Genomic DNA, 22,917 nt, shown 5'->3' with positions numbered 1-22,917 from the left:
AAGAGGGGGGTTCTGCAATGCCAGCAACCAAAATGAAATTACAGTGTAGATTGGACATAAGGAACACATTTTGGGTTTCATTGTCTCCCATCACCTCTAGGTGAGGCTGTTTTAATGCAGAGAAACAGGCACAGCATTCCCATTGATTCTCATTATGGTGAGTTGTATTTATTATGCTTTAGTTTTATGCCCCCCCCAATGGACGGTCTGTGGAAAATTGTCTTACATGAAACCAGTCCTTGGTGAAAAAAAGGTTGGAGACTGCTGCTATAGATCCCTCTGTTGGTTCTGTTCTCCTGAAGTGGCTCATGTTCCTGTTTTGATCCATCAATGATGTCATAGGTTTATGCAGACTGCTGATATCCAGAGGGGATTGGGATGGCTGGGAATGAGGTGGTGGGGGGGGGTCACCCTCCTGGTGGTCCAGCATTGTGCCCCTGTCTGGTTCTGTGCAATGATCTCCCCTGGAAAATCCCACTGAGGTCTGCTGGCCCGGTTATAATTTGTCCTGTATTCCCTGTTATATCTAAAACCTTGCCTGTTGTTGATTATACTTGCATAGTGGGCCGTTTGAGACTTCGGGGATACCACGGAGATTACTTGTTACTTAAATGTATGCATTAAAGACACAAGCTAACCTACTGACTCCTCTTAAATGGGCATTTGGCAATGCTATGAGCACATTCTAATTTGAAAACTTCCTTTTTGCAGACATGGTAGGTAATTACGCAATTTAAAACTTCCTCTTTTGGTTTCTTTAAGAGATGCACTTCACTTCAATGTTTAGATCATAGCTTCTCTGGCAGAGGTAAGTTAAGTCTTGTCTTAATTTTTAGACAATGTTCTGTAGATATAATAGCATGATGTTGAACAGATCATTTTAGCTTGCTGTAAGATATGTATCTTCTAGTACGGAAACTTTATTCAGCATTTCTACAGTGTCAGCAACAAGACCTCACATTGCGGTTAAATGGTTTCTGACTGTGGTCAACAGTTTGTTTCATGCATCATGCATATATCCACTTTAAAGCTAATTAGCACAAATTAATAAAAGTAAAATGCTTACAAACAGTCTATCAGTATAAGTACAAATTAAACTGTGTATTTACACACTCATGTACACTCGCGCGCGCGCGCACACACACACACACACACACAAACACACATATATTTTCTGAGGAAACAGACAGACACAAACATCAAAAGATGGAATGTAGAGAGTTGTGAGGTAGGGTAACAGTTTTTATCTTGTACCCTTGCCTGGTAAAGCCACATTGACATGAAAGAACACTTAAGCCATTATTGTACAATAAATGAATGCAATGTTTACCTATAGGTCCCGCTTATATCATTTATTTGTTTTTATATAAATCTTTTTTTCTGTTTTTCATATATTATTTTGTGCACTGCAGTTTGGGGCTATGTAAGCTACGAGTGTGCATGCATTGCTGTAATAAGATATTAATGATATAACATCTGTATATCACATATTACATTTGTTTTTTCTTTGAGGGAGTTATTTTTCTATATTAATGTAAAGAAGTGTTTACAGAAAACGAATATGTACAATATATATGATTTTCTTTTTTGCTTATTTTACAAATTAACACTATTGAAAATGTCACTGTAAACGAAATAATTTTTATCAAGTTGGTGGCAAACAATTTTGTAGTTCTGGTTTCTGCTTTTATAATGCAGTTATATTTTAAGGTATGAAACATTTCTTTATATATTATTTGTATATTTACAGAAAAATTTTGCATAAAAACTTATTGATGTCTTATAAAACTGCATGTTGAATAGCCCTTACTATACTGTGATATCATTAAAGCTGTTCACATCTTATTATTAAGTAAAGTAAGAAACTACCTTACCTGTCTTTGATTTGTTCATTAAAAATGTAAAAAAAATTATCTTCACATGAAATACCATTCATTTTGTGGATATTTTATTATGTTCTATTTCACTTAATTTATATATTTTTAAATATTAAATTTCCTTTTTTTCCCAAACAACAAACACCTAAAAATTGCACATACTTTAATAAAGTTGTAATTTTGTACACCTTTATGAAAAAACACAGTTTACAGCACACATGTATCTCTTCTGTTTTTATATTATTTGACTTTAAATAGAGGGGGGCTGTCAAAAAGACTTCACCATTAACAACGAGTATTTGCAGCTAGTTTAAGGTAGTGTGTCAGATATTATTCCCAATACATGGATGGATTATAAAGGGAAAAAAAGTTAAGAAACCCTGAGCTGCTGAGCAAGCAGTCCCCTGACTCGGTTTTGAAGATAAAAGATGAACTTCGCTTTACTAGGAAATCTTGCAACAAGAAACAGGCAGGAAATGCTTGGTCAAAATCTGCATTTAACATGCAAGTCAATGGAACACTTCAAAACATTTTTTTTGTACGGGGCAAACCCTTCACAAGGGGAGCAAGTGAACAAGCCACACACCATACTGAACTTACAAACATAGCAACTTCATAGTCGCAGAACAGCTTTCTCAACCAAGCCAGTGTCTCATTATCTTCAGCAGCAAAATACTAAAGGAAAACCACACAGCTTTAATGCACTAAATGCACAGCAAACAAAGCTGCTCAGGTGACGTAGCTACTCTGTGCAGCTAAGGTTGAAGGTTAATCTTAGTGTATACTTTTCATTATCCGTAATGTTTAAAAATATGATAAAAGTGATCATTCCCTGAATGAAGGGTGGCTGTACTAGGTCCCCTTGTGGCTTAGCATAAGCTTACCGGGCTATTAGATATGCTAGGATTTAATGAGCAGAGGCAATGGAACCAGACAAGAAATACAACCATAGTGAATAAGTCAGCTATAACTAAAAATATTTAAAATAAGATTTTAGAAGTGATAACACAGGAAAAAAATATTGTTATCTTCTGATACTGTAGGCAAAGTGGTAATATTTCTAAATGCTACCATGTCAGTGCCCAAGATATATATACTGTGTGTATATATATATATATATATATATATATATATTTTATATATATATATATATATATATATATATATATATATATATATATATATATATGGATTCACTTCATAAGCTCGAAATATTGAAATCTCAAATTTCAGTATCTTGAACCCAACAAGTCGAATCCACAAAACAACGAAAAGTAAAAACCGCGAAATTCAAAACGTCGAATACCGGAAGTTTTGAATTTCACGGTTTCACTACACACACACATGCGTGCACACACACACACACACACACACACAAACGCACACCATCCACCACACAAACACAGACAGTCACTCTGCTACATGAAAGCAGGGTGGCAAGCCCACCTGCACCCCCCCCCCACATCCCCTACTTAAATATTCTCACTCCGAGGTCATACTACATACAAACACACACAAAACACCACCACACAAGCTGCTTTCTCTTTGCACACACACATCACAGCAACAAAACACACTGACACACACCACAACCCCTTCCCAAACCCCTTAACTCACACACACACTTACCTGAATACATGACCATAGCGGAACTTTAGAAGCGCGAAATTCAAAACCTCCGGTATTCGAGGTTTTGAATTTCGCACTTCTAAACTTTCGCTATTATGTGAATTCGGCTTCTTGGGCTCGAAATACTGAAATTTGACACTTCAGTATTTTGAGCTTCTGAAGGGAACCCATATATATATATATATATATATATATATATATATATATATATATATATATATATATATACATATATGCTTTTATATATATATATATATATATATATATATATAGTTAGAGAGGAAACAGGGAAAGGGAGGCTAATAATTTGTGTGTGTATATATATATATATATATATATATATATATATATATATATATATATGCCCATGTGCAAATGGACATTTGCATCTATTAATACATTCAAATACACAGATGCACACAAAATGCCTACATGCCTATAACAAGAAAAGACATTCTGAGCTGAGATTAAGCTCATACTGAAAATTCGATGGAAATAGAAACTGCACCCAGGTACCTCAAACTGTAAATTACAGGACTAGATATTTCATGACATAGTTTGAAATAAGAGAAACTTTCAGAGAAAGCAAAACACTTTGTGTCTGTGTTCTTATTGCATAACCTTAGACGGTGTCATCTGTCGGATTGTCTTCTTTCTATTATTTATGTTTATTTCTAGTTGAAGGCTCCCTGAGCTGAAGTTAGCTCCCCTAGGAATGTGTTGCAGGCATAAACTTTCAAATATAACTGACTCAGATACTGCATTATATAAAAGGGCAGAGGTCACGTTATTAGTAACATCCATGAAACAGAATCTAATGACATTTCTTGAAGCTTTTCTGAGTAGTTTAGCTTTTCCAACCATACAATTTTTCTAGTAAGGAATTGTATCTTTTTAAATTCTTTCATGTATCTTGCTCAAAGGCTAAGTCATACTCTGCTGCATTGTAGGCTGGACATTGCATTTAGAATTATAAGGGCTACATAACTTGTTTTACTGACTTTAATAATTATATACTGGGCAAAGTTTAAATTGTTTTCTATTTCTTCAGTAAATATTTAACAATGTTGTCATTTTTAGGATTTGACTGTGTACTTTGTAATCAAAATATCTGTTTTTTTTTTCTTCCTGAGCCTCACTATTCTACAGATAATGGCATTAAAGATGAGGTCATTACTGTCGTATCATGAATTGTTTTTTTATGCTTTTATAGACCATCCTGGAGTACCTTAGAATTTTTTATAGAAGTTATGATGTTACACATTTTGCAATCATCCACATTTGGTTATTCATAGCCTATTTCCCACTTACATCTCTGTGAAGATAGTCCAAAAAGAAATGTCCCTATTATAGACCCCAGTGTTACACCTCTGATAGCCTATGTTAGGATAGAATGGCAACCCCCACCTTGACTTGTTGCAATCTGTTGCTTATCCAGCACCTACTGAATTACAATGCAATACAACACTGAGAGGGTTGGAAATATGTCAGTAGTGCTACATTTCTTTCTTTAGTCATGATTTTTATCTCATTATTGGATGAAAAGTTTGGAAAAGAAGTTCTAAGATGCCTGTCACAGCATCTAGAACTTAATATTTTACGTCTAGCTTATTATTACTTATTCCAATACAGCGGAGTGTGTTAAACAGATGGGAAAGACCAAAGTAGCAGTACTGTTAGTACCTGGGAGTTGGCAGGAGAAAAATAATAGCTGACTTCCATTTACTTCTGCTTCTTGGAACTCTTCATTTAACCACGCAGAGAGTTGAGGAGTTCCGAGATATTAAAAAAAATGAGATTACAAACAAAAAAACAGAAAAAAAAAGAAATCAGCATGCTGCTTAGAATTGTTCTTATTCCAGATGTAGAATAAGATGATTACACATTATTACAAATCTTCATGCCATTTTAAAAGTGCAGAAATGTTGCTCAACAACCCTCTCACCAGTCTACTATATAACGTAGGGAGGAGCTGTTCCTGTTGGCACAGGCTGCTTCATGTGGATGACTGAAGTAGAGTGATGCAAAGAAATTAATGGACACTTGCAAAGGCATAAGTGCAAAAGCAAGTGTTTTTTTTTTGGTACAGTGTTTATTTTTTAGCCAGCACTATACCTGCCACTGCCAGAATATAGAAAGGTATTGCAATTTATTTATGTGCGAGTGTGTATGGGTGCCTGTGTGTATATTTTACTAATTTCACAGATTGTCCCTAATTTTGGATCATATTTTGGTCTGCTTATCATAAAATCTTTGATTTTCCAACAAATCAGAAAGGAATGCAATCATTAAATAATGACAGGCATTTAAGTTTCAGACTCAACAGCCTTCAGAAAAAGCATGCTAACGTGTTATTAATTTTCTAAATATGTAAGACCAGTGTCTGCCTCTGATTTGGTCCTTTGTTTGTCACTTATGATGTTTTAGTTGTAGTCCTGATTTTTCAGCTAAGAGGTTAAGAGGTGTGCAAGTGATTGGCTGCAATAGGGCTGCACACTGTATTCCAACAGCACTAAGCTGAGAAGATTTATACCTGTGTGGCAGTTTATCGGGTCTATATTAGTTCACCAAAATGCAATTTCAGCCAACACCTAATCATCGACCCCAATTCAGCAAAAATCATTTCAGCGATTCACTGAATTTACCATGAGCAAGTAAATACTTGCCGTGCAGCACAATGCACCCACATCTAAGTTGGGGGGGCCCACCCCCCTAACTATATATATCAACTCCAAGATTGCACTGAAGTGGAGAAAAGGGCAAACTTGTGTAGTTGGCCAACTACTTCTTTGTCCTTGGTAGATATAGTGAATCATTGAAATGATTTTCGCTGAATTGGGGTCGATGATTAGGTGCTTGCAGAAATTATATTTCGGCAAACTAATATAGACCCAGTTTATCTATTCATTCATTTGACCAGAATAAAACATCTAAAGTGTTTATATAGAGTGAGGTAGCAGTGTCTCTAAAAGTAGTAAACTGCCCATATGTTCTTTCACTTTCCGTCACAGTCAGGCATTATTATTGCACATGATAAGTGGCTGTCTGTAGCAGTTTGGGCAGGATGTGATTGATACCAATTGATCAGTGATGCAGTGGTGGATGGAACAGCATTGCCATTTCACAGTACTTGATTCTCTGATTGAGTTTTTGGATAGATTTGCTTCTGGGTGAAAGCTGCACGTACTTCATGTCACTGTGTGTGGGTTTCAGCCAGATACTCTGGTTTCTTCCCCCAGACTCTCAGCTGTAGAACGTATGCCTGTAGCCATTTGCTAATTTACTTTCTGTCAAACACCAGAGAGATACACAGAAGGTAATACTCTCTTTTGGAGGAGTAAGAATGTAGGCACTATTTTTAGATAGGATTTATGTATCCTTGCAAGCATTTGTCTTCTCAAATTATTGGGAACTACTGTTTTGTCAGCTTTGAACATTAAGTTTTGGATGCAACTTATGTTTTCCTTGAAAGAAAAAATAAGGCTACATTTCTTTCTTTACTCACGATTTTTGTTCATTGCATCATTGGATCAAAGGTTTGGAAAATACATTCTAAGATGCCTCCCAGAGCATCTAGAACTTTATACTTAACTTCTAGCTTATTATAGTTACTTCTTTCACACTTATTCCAATACAGTGGAGTGTATTAAAAGGATGGGAAAGGCCAGAAATTAAGAGAAATGTGAAAAATAATAAAGAAGTAATCTAAATGGGTGGCATGTGGCAAAAGAGTAGGAGATGGGCACTTTGGGGTACTGAGGGGACTAGTGAGCAGTGGAAAGGATCAATAATTTTTTTGTCTTCTTTTCACATAAGGCTCTTCCTGTTGATTGCAATTAGACATCTGTGGTGTATACAGTCAATAAATTGACTAGAATGAGTGGGTAATAAGACAGTCTATGGAAGAAAGATACTGACCTCATCTGTTGTTTGATCACAGGGTTCATAGATTCTTATTAAACATACAATTCAGGAAACAATCTGGTCCAGGATGTTTGTGTTGATAAAGTCCATGAAACATTGTGCCTATAAGTTACAGGCAGTGTATGTTTCCCAGTCTATATAAAGGTAGTGAAAGTCTCCCATGAACAGGGTATTCTGTTAGATGGTGAGAGCCTCTAGTAAGTCTAGGTAAGAGTTGTGAGCTTTGTGGGCCATACAGGGTGACCTGTAGCTGGCCAGTACATGGTAGGAAACCTTGTCTATGGAGACTTGGATGTAAATGAACTCCAGGTCATCATCCTGTTTAACCAACCTAGAGTTTTATATGCTAGTAATGATGATTGAAACATGTCTACAATTACCCCCTGTCTGTACTGCTGTTGGTCAAAATGTATGGAAGGCACTGTAGCCTTACACTGCTGGCAATGGAGCCCGCAGGATTTTTTGCAGGGGGGTGGAAAACCCAGAGCCCCACCCACGCAGTCCCGCCCCCTCCCCCACGCAGCCCCCCCCACCCCCCACACACACAGCCATTCCAGTGTCCCATTACTTGGCTATTTCTCCCCATTTGCCACAGACAGACACTGTTCAAATCTATCAGTATGCATACTGTTTTATGCTTTACTTCTACAATGATTACAGATATTTGGATTTAAGTTACAACTTTGATTTCAAATTTTATAGCAGAAACACTGAGGCACGCATTTCACATTTGCTAAACAAAGCAACAGTCTTGCAATGAAAATAGACTTAGCATTAAAACTTCTCTGCTTTTGAAACTCACATTGATTGAAACAGCACTGAAACCCACATTCAAAGAGAATGAATGCATCTGGGCAGTGGCAGGTTAAGTTTACCTTTGGGCTGTTTTCAAAGCATATCAAATGCACACATTTTTAGGCCCATGCAAAAGTATGGTGATTCATGTTCCTGATAATTGAATTATATCCCTTGTACAGCACCTGCACCACCTGTTAGAGTGTATTTTAAATTTACAGTTTTGAACATTTTCCAGTAAGCAGTGAAACAATTCAAAACATATGAACCAGAAATGACAAAGTGCCTAGTTCAGAACATTTAAAACATAAAAGGCCACTCAAACTTCTATCATTATAATCCACCGATATTAGTCCATATGCACAATCTCTGCAGTCTGCAGAAGTCATCTGAATTCCGCATTAAAAAGATCTGAAACTAATGAAGAGATTGTTGCTATAAAACATATATTTATATTTCAGTGTTTCATCTACAAATGTAGTGCCCATTGCCCTAGAAGAATAAATTGCCTGTGTTACGTTAAAAGAAATGGTAAGCTGGTATATTGCAAAAGGGAATATGTGACAAGCTGAAAACGAGGTTCATAGTTACTAGGCACCAAAGGGACATACTCAGGACAGGACTGCAGCACCCCACCCCCTTAAAATACACATTTACATGCTGTGGGAGTAGAAGCTACAGCCCTCTGTAGCAAGATGCAAGTATGCTACTTGCTGTGCTACTAACACTGCTTTAAAATTCTATACTACAATGATACCATTTGCTAAACAAAACAGTTGCACATTTTTACAAACCTAGCATGATGAGCAGCAGTAAACTTCTCTTCCCTTGAAGCTCTCAATTCCTTGAAAATAAATTCCACCTGCTAACTCTAAGTAGATAATTTCAGACACACACACACTTGACCCGTTAGTAAAAGAAATCTGGACAAAGCCTAAAATAAACAGGGACAGATTAAAAATATTGCTCTGATGAACTTATAAAGTTAAGTTGCTAGAATAACAGGATTTGTGTTAGTAAGCATTTTTCTAAAGGATATGACACGTAAAACTGAAAATGTCTGTCACTATTTAGCAACTGCAATCCTTTTCAGGTGGAATATGAGGCAAAATTCTGGACGTTCTACAAAAACCTGGATAGCTGAGGCACGGCCCACGGGGTATACTACCTTCCTCTGATACACACCCCTACCTGTCAATCTCATCTCATAGCACAAGTAATGTGTAAGGCCCAAAACTGGGAACACATTGAGAAAGTTGCTAGAATAAAAGGATTTGTGTTAGAATGCATTTCCTGAATGATATGAAGTCTGAAACTGAAATGCATGTCATTACTTATTAACTTAAATGGTTAGCTCATCATCCCAGTGATTTGTACCAAAAAAAAAAAAAAAGATTTTTATGAGGAACAGACTAAAAATATAAAGCAGAAATCTGGACAGTGAAAATCTATACATTTGACAGGTATGACAGACAAATCTCCCTACCTACCTTGTAGTACCTCCTTAGAAAGTGGATAGATGGATAGAGCAAATCTTTTGGGTTTCTAGCATTGTGGCAGGAATATACTGCATTACTAAATCAAAGTACGATTAAAGTTCATGAAATCAGTACTGTGTCAATCTTTGATGTCTGCCAAAGTGTTCTTCAGAGTACCTGCAATGAATGTGCCCAGTAATGACTCCTCAGTCCTCCTGCAATTCGTATGGAGTTACATGCATTGGTAACATGTCTAAATACGAATGTATATTCTTTTTTAATAAGACCCATTGCTCCTACTACTACTACTGGAACTGCCTGGGTATCTTTCTTCCACATTGCTCTCATTTCTGCCTGCAAATCGCACGCGCACGCACACACACACACACACACACACACACACACACACACACACACACACACACACACACACACACACACACACACACATCCAGGTATTCTATTTCCACTAGTAAATAATTTCTAATACTTTCACACAACTTTCTTGTTTCGAAGTAATGTGAGACTCAAATAATCATTTAGTCTCTATGTAAGGCGTTCACTCTACTGGTTAAATGCAACCTTAGCGGTAAAGAAAACCTCTGACCGCTGTCTGAACCACAACAACAGAACAAAAACCAAAATGCTGCCATCCTCCTAAGAAAGTTTAGCAAAAAACTACCTTCAAGTTGGTGCACAAGATATCCAAATATCTCCAGTCTTGGCAAAGAAAAAAAATGCCACAATCCGCTGCCCAAACCGCAAGCGTTACGAAAATATTCAATGTAACTATGCCAAAGGATATCCGAAAAATTAGTAGCCACAGTTGTGGTTTAAAATTTAAAATCATTTATTAGTAAAATAATCATTTAGTAGTACACACAATGATGAACACTCCTGCATCCATTAGTTGACAGAATGTGTGTAAAAAAATAAAAATAAAGAAAAAACAAAAGACACACTCCAGTTTTATTCTTTAGGTTTGTGACTAGTACAGTGCGACATACTTTTAATTGAAGTTTTGCTGAATACCAGCCTGTCAATTCAAAATGATGACATGAGAGTTTAAGAGTTGTGCATCAGAAGATGAACGCCATAAAATTCATCTTACACAAAACATCCCTACCAAGGGTACCCATATTAAAACTTATATATATAAGACGGGAAAATACACACTAGGGAAAAATATACGCAGGGAGGGTGCAAAGCACTACTCACTCACACACACTCCATCTCAAGTAAGTGTGCCACTTTTGCGTTTTGGCGCTAACCGCCAAGTGTTCAGTCACTGTAGAAAACAAAAGGACTCTGACTCAGTCAGGAGTGGAGCAACCAACCTACCTTCTTCTTGTACCACCACCACTAGTCCAGTCCAGTCCTTCCACCACACGATGGTTTGGAATAGCCACAGCCAGGAATCAGGAAGGATACTCTTCTCCACCGTCCACCTGCAGTCGTCCATAATGATGCGGTCGCCAGTTATAAAGTTTAAGGAGGAGTTTGACGCTCATCACGTCAGTCGTCAATTATGCATCATCATGTCGTGTGGCTGCCTGCCACGCCACCTCCACTAACATCTCTTCCTAAAGGTCCGATTCTACAAACAATGCAGTGCAGGCTTTACAGGAAAGAAAAAGTAAGTGGAAATAAAATAGAAAAAAGTGTGTTTTGCAGATAGCATTAAGAAAATCCAGGGGGGGTGCAAGTGCACCCCCTTGCACCTGCCTGCGGGCGCCCTTGACTGCTGGAATACTTTCTGTGGCTTCAAACCAAATCTCAGTAACAGCATAGATGTTTACATTCTCCATCAATGCCCAACAATGTTAAATGAATAAGGCTTATACTATGTTACTCTCCAACAATGTTAAAAGAATAAGGCTTGAATAGTGTTGTAGTCCAACAATGTTACATGAACAAGGCTTGTACTGTATTGCTGTAGTCCGGTAGTATTGAAATTAATGTCTAGGTTATCTGATGCAGCACAATTCTTAACATGTTCTTCACAGTATGAATCATCCACTCAGTCTGCCGATTGCAGAATGGATATTTTGGACTCAGTAGTGTATATCGAAATTCCTTTGTTCTAGAAAATGCTCTGAACTCTTTGGACACAAACTGTGATCTGTTATCTGATAACACTTGTTTTAAGTATTCCATGTCTTGAAAACATTGACTTTGCACATTAATTACTGATGTGGCTGTCATATTCCTGAGGTGAACAACTTCTGGATATCTAAAATAACAGTGAACACATAGTAGGAAGTGAACATGTTTATTTTGAAGCAGGTCATTTCCTACTTTCCACCATGACACTGCTTTTATTTCATGAAGCATCATTTTTATTTTATGATTATGATTTTTATGAATGCCATAGAGTAGGCAGTACTGTGCCATTTATTTGATTTGCACTAAAATGCCTGTCCAGTACACAACATATTTGGCTGTTTGTTGGTATTTAGACATTCCCAAATATGATTCATGAATCTTCAGCAGTAGCTGATACCTTAGGTCAGGTGGAATAGATGACTTTATCTCCCTTGTAAAAGAGACTTTGTATATATGATAGTGTTTCTCTGAAAGCAGTGTTTTAATTATTGGAGAAAGTTGCTTAACATTTTGTTTGGCTATTCTGACACAACAGCTTCTCTCAACAGCTGGACTGCTGTGACATATCTTAAAGTTAATTTAATTTCTTGAACTTTCTTAGGTGTTACTTGCATTTGTAAGATTACTCAGGAAACTTCAAGATCCGCTTCTGGCAAATCTTCCTTGCAGTAATTCAGATTATCTCTGCTTAGCTGGTAATAATATGTATTATCTTGTCCGATTTGTACTGCACTTCAACATCATATCTCTGGACAGTCAACAGCAGTAGTTTGACTAGTGTTTTGTGTCGTGACCTTTGAAAATGTTGTGCAACAGTTCTGATATTCCCTAATTTAATATGGTTTCTGTGCTCATAATCATGAAACAAACAAAAGCTTTGTCTGTGCGTACCTTATTGTGCATCTGGGTAATCTCTTAGTCCAGAAGCAATAGTTTTCTCTTCTTACAGTAGTACAAATCATAGCTTGTTTTGGCTTGTATCCAGTTACAGTGTCACGAGTAATGCTGCATCATAATATCTGAGTGTAGGTGCATTGCAAACCAGTCTAATAACCCAAAGCTTCTAACTTGATCCTTTAATCATTTCAAAATTTTATCTTGCTCACACAGCTTTCCTAAAGGTCCAGTTATATTAGAAAAATGTGGTACAATCTTAAATAAGTAGTGTACTATTTCCAAACATCACATTAACAAGAGTTTGCCAATTGAAGCTGACATATTTACAGTCATGCACCTTCATTGGCATCTGTCTGTAACTCATTAGCAATTAGAAGATGGCGGATTTAGACATGGGTGCAGGGCCCCTTTTTTATATATTTTTTTTAAATCATGTGCATCTTCCCAAAGAACCCTGTCACCAAACATGCCTAATACATCAGAGATGCGATTGGAGGTTGCAGTCAGATTATTTTTTTTATAACAATCCTCCTCCAGCTGCATCTCCATTGTAATTTTAGGCGTGTTGGTGAGATCTGTGATCTTGGTGAGTAAAAGTGTAAAAGTTAACCTTTTGTCAGAAATTTAATGTTAAAATAAAAATACAGTGAGGCATACTACTTTGAAACTGCTCTTCGACAGTGAGGGAGTGATCTGCATTGAGGTAATGATAATTATTTTATTGGCTTACCAATTTTCAAGTCGCCAAAAAAGTGGGTACAGTTTTCTCCAGCTGGGTATAATGTGTAGTTCTCTGTATTCTTTAAATGACCGGGGATAGTGATTTTCTTAGTTCTCCCCTTAAACACTGTTATATGTCTATTTTGAATTCCATCCATCAGGTAGCTATCCAAATGCTTAACAGTGCTGAGGCACAAATCACAAGCTGTATTAAAATATTCCAGTAGCGTGTTGTGAGTGGCCTACTGCGCACTTCTAGGTATTGTTTTAAACCAATAATTAAGTAGGATGCTTGCCCTGAGGCAGGCTGAATGTTGGGGGCTAAGTATTAGCAAAGTTGATTGTGTATTTGCCGAGCGTATTCCTTTTTACCCTGTTACCTCTGTAAAAGTTTGGAGCGGCAGTTCGTTGGTACCAGCGAGGGTGACAGGGTATGGCGCTGTGAAGAAATTATAATGCAAATGAATAATGTTTATATGGACAGCTGATCCTTATTCTTTTTGTAGAGTAAATGAAGTTCGATGTGTAGGAGGTAAGTTAAAAAACAAATGTCACATAACTAAAGTAAAACGCTTTTGGTCAAGTTATTTAGAGCTATTGTAGAATATTGTGTTAGATATTTGAACTGAAACCCAAAGACAGCTGTTTATGTTTATGAATGTAAATATATATCCCTGTTTTCTCTCAGCAGGGAATTTTCAGACCTGACAGTCCTTGTCTTCAACTGAGAAATGTTCAATTTATAATCGAATAAGAAAATACATAGTCTGACTTGGGCTGAACTACCTATTGAGATACTTTGTAACTGCAGTCAAAAACTGGTCATGATGTCACTTAAATTCAGTTTTACTTAGAGCCAAAATAGGTTACAAGACACACAGCTTGGCGGACTTTTCAACCAACGATCCTTATCCATCCAGTCACAACCCTCTTTTGTCCCCACTTGTGCACATGGCGTCAGGATGTCAGTTCAGCAACAGTCCTGGTGTTCTTAGTAAAATGAAATGATGATTAGAAATATAACAGAAAAATATATAATTGAAATAGATGTAAGGAAAAGAGACAACACGTAAAAAATAATAGTAAAAGATTAACTTATTGTACGGGAATAGTATACATAGTAGCCAGTAACAAGTGTCAGTGAATATGTATTTTTAATGGATGGTGTTTGGTTTAAAGTTTCTATAACTCAAAAATGTTGTCTGTGTACATACCTGTGTAGCCCTCCATAATGTGATAGTTTTACTAACAGCTGCATCTAGAAAGATGACATCATTGTTATAAATGTCATAATTTACAGTATATTGATGAATACACATGATTCTATATTATTTACAATGGATATTTTGTTAAAAATGTCATTAAACATGTGACAGATGCTTTTAAAGTGGAGCATGAAGTTTAAATGAAGTATACTTGAAAGGTTTATGTATGTACAAGTAGGAAGGTTATTAGCTATTGGTGGTTAGGTTAAGAGAACATGGTAGTGATGGCAGGGGGATGAGACTGGAAAGGGAATGAGGTTTTCATTACACAGAAGGAGAAAATTGAAGTTGAGTAGCTGATTGGGATTTGTAGATGTCTTGGGGATGGTAACAAAGGTAGAGTTGGAAGAATAGATGGAGGATGGGGAATGTGAAGACTGCCAGCCCAGCGAGCTAGAATTTTGTAAATAATTCTAAGTCATTGTAAATATTAATATGATCCAAAGGCTTGTCTACAAATGTTAAATAATCTGTATGTTATGTGCTGAGCTTCAAAAATGTAACCACAGTGTACCCTGCTGGAAAAGAGCAGAAATGTGTATGGACTATATGCCTGTGCAAATGTATATTTTCATAGTAGAAATTGGGACATACAGAGTTGACTCACAAACTCTGAGAAAATAAATAAAGAGTTTTATGATTGTGTTTACCACAGCTAGAAAGAATGTCTACAGCTAGAGTTTCTTTCTATTGTCTTAAGACAGAAATAATTACTAGTTTTAAATTGTAAAAATGTTAATTGTTTTACTACTTCCAGTATCAGACAAGCTTCTAAGAGATAAGTATCAGCTTCTAAGAGATAAGTATTTTTAACAGAGATATGTTAAATTCTTTTTGTTCCTGTTAGCCTGGGAACTAAGGCAGAGGTGACAAGAATGATGTAATCTGTGATTACCCAGCAGAAATGTTTGATAGTAATTTAAGAACTATTTCAGAGAGAAAGTATGTGATTTTTGTATTTGTCTCTGGACCTGTAAACATCTCTCCAGCACTTACCTTGCTCTGTAAGTAAGACTTATAGTATCTCTCTTAGAGATAGGAAAATAGTAAGAGGCATCAAAATCAGTGTGCAAAGCAGTCACTGCCCTTAAGGCCAAATACAACACCAAACATACTTGTCATAGGTGACTCCATAGTCAGACACACTGACGTCCCGCTCACCAGACTGAGTAAGGAGAAGATCACAGTAAGCTGCCTGTCGGGCGCTAGAATCCGCCACATAACGCAATCACTCAGGTCTCTCAACAGCAGGTACAAGTACGACTCAGTCATTGTCCACGCTGGTGTCAACGACCTGAGATGTACCTCCTTGGACTACATGAAAAGAGACATTGAGGAGCTCTCTGATTATGTAGCCCAGGCAGGTATGACCCTGACCTTGAGCAGTATCCTACCTTCACCTAGAATGATGCCACAATACAATGATAAGATGATCAGCTTTAATAATTGGCTTAAATTCTGGTGTCATTCAAAGGGGATCCAATGTCTGTCTGCCTGGGATGACATGCTGGACAAGCCACGCTGCTTCGCAAGGGACGGCTTGCACCTGTTACCCCTAGGCTTCCGGATATTGGCAAAGGCTCTTGCCACCCCCATAGTGCCTTTTTTAGGCAAGGCTCAAATTCTAAACCTACCACCCTAGAACACAAAAAAGGAAAAAATCTAAGGGTAATGCTGCTCAATGCCAGAAGTCTCAATCTCAAGATGCCCGCACTCGAGGCCCTTCTCAGTATGGAGAACATCGATGTCTGTGCTGTGACAGAAACCTGGTTCAAGGCTCCTGAGAGCACCCCAGCACTATCAGGTTTCACCTCATATCATGCGTTCCGGCCCCAAAATCCGGACAACACCAAGAAAGGAGGGGGGGTGTCCATATTCATAAAGGACACCCACACCTCAAGGTTGGTGGCAACGCACGATGCATCGGAGACCATCCAGGTGCAATTAACCATAGGCAAGACTGCTCTGCAATTTGTAGCATGTTACAGGCCACCCTCTCAAACTCAGGAACCTCACATGGCCTTCCTGAAAACATTGGAGGGGATAAATGTATCTCCAAACACCATCATACTAGGTGATTTCAACTACCCTAATATAGACTGGGAATACTACTCAAGCCCAAACACTCTAGCCCAAAGGTTCCTGGAGTTCATAAACTCAAATGCCATGGAACAACTAGTCACCATCCCCACAAGAGGAGAAAACATACTTGATCTCATCATCACGAACATGGGATCACAATGTTCAACACCGAAGTATACCCCTCACTGGTGAGATCAGATCATAAACTAATCTCGCTGGAGGTCCTCATCCCGCCCCCACCTGAAATAAAAAGACCACAGTGAAAAACTTCTCAAAAGCCGACTTCACACTTCTAAAAACTAGCGTGGTCTCCTTTAAGGCCCCTGAGCCAGTGGTAAACATTACTCAAACCGCTGAATCACTTACAAATGCCTTCTACCAGCACCTACAGGACTGCATGGATCAGGCAATCCCAAACAAAACTAAGACTCTTTGTACCAAAGGCAAGCGTCCAGTCTGGTAGACCCCAGCCATAAACAAGCTCTACAACAAAAGGAGGAAGCTACTACAAGATAGAGCAAAATCCTTGAAAGGTAAGACACCTTTGATCATTATAAGTAAAAAACTAAGAGCTCTCATAAAATCATCCAAGGCAAATTTTGAGAGAAAAATCACCAAGGACTCAAAAGACAATCATAAGGCCTTCTTTAGCTATGTTAGAAACCTAGGAGGAAGCTCCCAGATATGCTCAGAATTAGTTCAAAATGATGTGAAGATTACTGAACCTACACACATTGCCAACATACTGGCTGACAGGTTCAGTGCAAATTCCCCCCCCTCCCCCCCAAAAGGAGAGATATCTATACCAGAGGATTGTAGCCCCCAAACATCTCCAACGCCCAGGTGAGAACTGCCCTCTCCAAGGCAAAAAACACAGCATCCATGGGACCGGATGGTGTCCCTGGCTGTGTGCTCCACGAACTCAATGAGGAATTAAACCCGCAGTTAGGACAGCTGTTTAATCTTAGCCTCACCTCAGGATATGTACCCAAGGAGTGGCGCACGGCGACTGTGGTCCCACTTCACAAGGGCGGTGCCTCCACCGACCCTGGTAATTACCGTCCCATTAGCTTGACAAGCCTTATCTGCAAAGCCATGGAGAGGATCATAATGGAATTCATAAATAAAGACATAGGGAACTTGCAGACTTTGGATCCAACCTAGTTTGGCTTTGTCAAAGGCAGATCATGCCTTTTAAACTTGGTTGACTTTTTCGAGACAGTCACCAAGGCCATTGATGAGGGAAAGGCAGTCCATACAGCCTACCTCAACCTGGCAAAGGCCTTCAACACAATACCCCACTCAGGTATCATCGAAAAACTCATCAGCTTGAATGTAAATCCATACATCACAAGATGGGTTGCAAACTGGCTAAGTGACAGAACCCACAGGGTCAGAGTTGCTGGAGCCATATCAGACTCAAAGCCTGTCACAAGTGGTGTCCCACAGGGCTCAGTCCTGGGTCCACTCTTGTTCGGCATCTACTTTTCTGAAGTACAAGCAAACACAGGAGGGTTATGGCTGACAAAGTTTGCAGATGACTGCAAACTGGGCGCCATAGTCGAAAACACATCTGACACAGATATCCTTCAGAAGGGCCTCACAGTAATGGATAACTGGTGCCAGAGCCATGGCCTAAAGTTAAACGCCAAGAAATGCATAGTCATACCCTTCGGGAAAAACAAGGTTACCCCTAGCTACCATATAGGTGGCAATCCACTGAGCACAGAAGAAGTCATCAGGGATCTGGGGACCCAGGTTGACAGTAGCCTTCGCTTGACACTCATGTTGCTAAAGTAGTTAGGAAAACCTTCTACATTGCCCACCTGATCATGAAGGGATTCACATCTAGATCAAGGGAGGTCATCGTCCCCTGTACTCATCACTCATTAGACCTATGATTGAGTACAATGCCCCATTCGGAATGTATCTGACCCGACACCTGCAGCAGCTGGAAAGGCCCCAAAAGTTCCTCACCAAAAGGATAAAGGGTCTCAAAAATATGTCTTATGCTGCCCGACTGAAAGAACTCCAGCTCTATTCAGTCTCATACCGCTTGCTCAGAGGTGACCTGTGCCTGACATATAAGGCCATGTCAAACCCAGATTTGATGAATATGCTTCACCTCAAAAAATCTAGATCCCTCAGAACCACAAGGGCGGGAGACTTAAACCTTGACACGGTTATAAATAGAACGTGCTGTCGAGACAAATTCATCACCCAGAGACTCCCTATGCTGTGGAACAAAATCCCGGTACATGTGAGGCAGAGCACCTCTCTGGCCTTGTTCAAGAGGAATCTTGACCAATGGATGGGAGATCGCAGATATACCCCAGGGATTACTTCAGTGTCGCTGCTTGACAGAGGCACAGCAAAATAATAGGCATAGTTTTATTCAAACTAAAGGGGTGGCGAAAGCCACATAACTATGGGCTAGGCTTATAAATGCCCTTGGGCAGATAGCCTAGTATGAACCTATGAACCTATGAACCTATAAATGTTTTCTGTATTTATGTGAGACTGTCCTGCAATGTTGTTTTAAAGTATTTCCTGTGATTCTGAACTCTGTTGTCACTGCATTGGGTTATTGAGTATTATCTTGTCCTGTTATCATTTATTATTAAATATATTTAAACCTTTTGATTGTGGCTGGTTTTGTTTAGAGATATTTAAGCTCTTAGACTACTTGCATGTATTTGATAACACTGTACAGGTCACTCTTAAATAGCCTTAGTCTTGGACACATTTACCATTTGGATAATAGTAACATTGCACAGTAGAATTGGTCACCCTTTGTAAGGGCCTTATTAGTAGCTGATAAGTAAGAGTGGTGGGTGGCAGCTGGTACTACCTTATAGTCTGGACAGATGGGAGCATAGCTAGTAAACCTGTGCCAGCCTTCCCCAGGAGTGTCTGTGTGCTTGTATATAAATCAAATCTCAATGTGTGTGTGCTTCAGCTAACTGGGCAGGGACACAAAGCACTAGTTGGGACAGAGAGGGTGCTGGAGGTTTTGGCTTGATGACTCAGCTGAGATCTGAGCCCTATAGCTGTGCAAGTGGAGACACTTATTGGGGATCTGGAGAGAGAGGGGGGAAAGACAGCCCCAGACTGACTGTGATCTCTGTGTGCTCTTAAGGGAAATTGTGCTTTACTGTGTGTATACTTGTCATCCTCCCAATGTGCACGTCCCTTACTGGTGCTAGTGGTGAGGATTGAGGCTGTTTGATTACTGGGTCAGTGCAGGGGCGTCACTTATTAATTGTCTGGCAGTGGTGGGATAGCCACATCACATATTAATTGGTTGATAGTGGTGAGATAGTCACATCACATATTAACTGGCTTGTAGTGGTGTGGCTATTGAATTCCTGTAGCTTGTGTACAGTGAGCACTGAAGGTGCTTGTACTCTTAATCAGCCACACAGGGAACATTCAGAGTTCATATCACAATTGTTTTATTTCTTTTGTTAGCTTAGTTAGTCAGGGAGAGCAGGCAAGCATGTCAACAGAGGAGTATTGCAAGCTGATAAGGGGCCAGTTGGCTGAGATGTGCCAGGCTAAGAGACTGGTGCTTGCCAACCTGACTAAGGCAGACATGATAGCAGGTTTAGTCACAGCTGCATCAGAGAATAGCAACCAGGAGGATGACCAGATTGGCTGTGGAGATGTACAACTGTCAGAGAATGGACAGCTCAACCTTTCCACAGAGGATTAAAAATCCATCTGGAGTTAAAGAGAATTGAGTTAGAGGCCAAGTGTTTGGAAATAGAAGCAGAAGAGAGACTGAGATGTTTGCAGGCTGAGGAGAATGAGAAACTGTTACACCTGGATGCTGAGGAGAAGGAGAGGCAGAGGCAACATGAAAGGGAGATGCTGACTCTTCACCAGAGTCATGGAGGTAGTGGGGAAGGAAGTAACAACCCCAGAAGCAACAAAGTTAGTAAAATTATTTCACAATTTACAGAGGAAGATAATTTTGATAATTTCATTCATATGTTTGAAAGGGTACATAAACAGTATTATGTTGAACAAGGGCTCTGGGTACGGTTCCTGACCCCCTTACTCCGCAGTAAAGCTGTAGTTGTTCTGTCCAAACAGATAATGACTTTTTAAATTACAATGCTGTAAATAATTGTTTGCTAGATTTTTTTTAAGTTAACACCTGAAGTTTAGAGAAAAAAGTTTTGTGAGCATAGACGTAAGGCAGATGAAAGTGTGTGTGAATATGTTGCTGAACTAAGCACTTATTTTCATAGATGGGTGAGTGGATGTCAGGTCACCACTTTTGAAGGGCTAGCAGACCTTTTGGTGAGGGAACAAGCCCTTAGCACATTGCCTGAGGATATGAGAATCTGGTTAGCTGATAGGCAATGCCATGCTGTAGATGAGTTGAGGAAGAAGGGAGACCTTTACCTAGCAAGCAGAGCATCCCTGCACAGGAAAGGGACACCCAGTGCTGCTCATGGGTATAAGGGATCCCATGGTAGGCAGCCCAGACTGCCCCAACAGAATCTGATAGTAGCAGGGGAAGCCACTAGTCCAGGTACATGTCAAGGACCTAGGATTACATGTTTTAAATGAAACCAGTGGGACCATGTAGCATAAAGATGTCCACAGAGGCAAGGTGGGGAACAAAAGGTTGGAAAGTCAGTAAGTGGGAATGACAAAATGCCAACAATAGATCATCCTGAGACAACAAGGGTACCAAACTACTACCCTGCAGATGTCCTGATAGGGAATGATTTTGGTAATGCAGTACTGTGTGTTCATGCAGTTACACTCAGTCAGGCTTGGAGACAAGCATGTGGGTCTGGTAGCCTGTGGGAGACCCAGACAGACTGCACATTTGCAGCCAGGACTGGTGAGGTGGTTACTTCAAAGAGGGAGCTACCCTGTAGCAGTGAGACTGAGGGTAAGCCACAGCTGCTTGTGGGGACTGATGTTCCCTTGGACAGAGTGGCTGCAAGGGCAGAAGTGAATAGTAGTATCCAGGCTGACAGTGAGGCACCGCTGTCAGACAATACCAGACTTCATGTGGAAGGGGAGCTGGGAAGGTTTATAGAGAGAGTTGAGACAGGCTCAGTTCTCAGACCCTACATTACAAGGCCTGAGAGGGGTAGCTAGTGAGGCACCTGATTCTCAAGGGAAGGGGGATTTTGTATAGTGGGACAAAGGATTACTGTATAGAGAGTGGTCCTCTGAGGGAGGGCTAGAGTGTGAGAGAATACAGCAGTTGGCAGTGCTCAGAGCCTACACTCTGGCACTCCTAGCCATAGCCCATGATATTCCCTTTGCAGGTCATATGGGCATAAAACATACAAAGAGAAGTATTTTGCAGACCTTTTACTGGCCTGGGATTTCCAGAGATGTAACAGGGTACTGCAGGACCTGTGAGCAGTGCCGAAAGATAGGCAAGGCAGGAGATGAGGTGAAAGCTCCTTTGATGCCTTTGCTGTGATTGAGGAGCCATTTCAGAGGGTAGCAATGGACATTGTAGGGCCTCTGAGTACCCCACGTTTCACAGGGAAAAAGTATATCCTAGTGGTAGTAGTTTATGCTACCAGATACCCTGAGACAGTGGCTCTGTCCTCCATTAAGGCAGAAAAGGTGGCAAATGCTTTGTTAGAGATTTTCAGCAGGGTAGGTTTCCCAAAAGAAATACTGACTGACAGAGGTGTCAATTTTATGTCAGACCTGCTGACTTGTGTGTGGAAGTACTGTGGGGTGAAGCACCTAAAGACCACCCTCTACCATCCCCAGATTAATGGTCTTGTTGAGAGGTTAAACTCTACACTCAAGACCATGCTACAGGCATTTGCAGACCAGTTTAAGAGGGATTGGGACAAATAGTTGCTCCATCTGTTGTTTGTGTACAGAGAGGTACCCAAGAAATCCACAGTTTTTTCACCCTTTGAGTTGCTGAATGGGCATAGGGTGAGGGGACCTCTAGATTTAATTTGAGATGAGTGGGAGGGTGAGTGTGAATCCCACAAGAGGTCTGTTGTGGCATATGTCCTAAACCTCAGGACAAGGCTCAGGGAACTCATGGGCTTGGCCCAGGAGAACCTGGCAGAAGTTCAACAACAGAAAAAGGTGTGGTATGACAGGAATTCTCAAGCTAGAGAGTATGCTGTAGGGCAGCAG

At 39.6% G+C, this 22,917-nt stretch overlaps 1 protein-coding gene across 1 annotated transcript in view; it reads left to right on the top strand.

Annotated features, from left to right (window-relative positions):
- The first annotated feature begins 746 nt into the window (after window positions 1–746).
- Window positions 747–22,917, top strand: part of LOC122812517 (cornifelin-like) — a 239,772-nt gene continuing 217,601 nt past the window's right edge. Inside the window, exon 1 of the mRNA XM_044084815.1 lies at window positions 747–808. The gene's annotated coding sequence lies outside the window, so the exon portion shown is untranslated. The remainder of the gene's footprint in view (window positions 809–22,917) is intronic.

Source organism: Protopterus annectens, chromosome 1.part1, assembly GCF_019279795.1.
Source record: "Protopterus annectens isolate FY-2018-M chromosome 1.part1, PAN1.0, whole genome shotgun sequence".
NCBI classification, from domain to species: Eukaryota; Metazoa; Chordata; order Ceratodontiformes; family Protopteridae; genus Protopterus; species Protopterus annectens.
The sequence above is the reverse complement of the archived record's forward strand: the minus strand, read 5'-3'. Positions and strand labels throughout refer to the sequence as shown.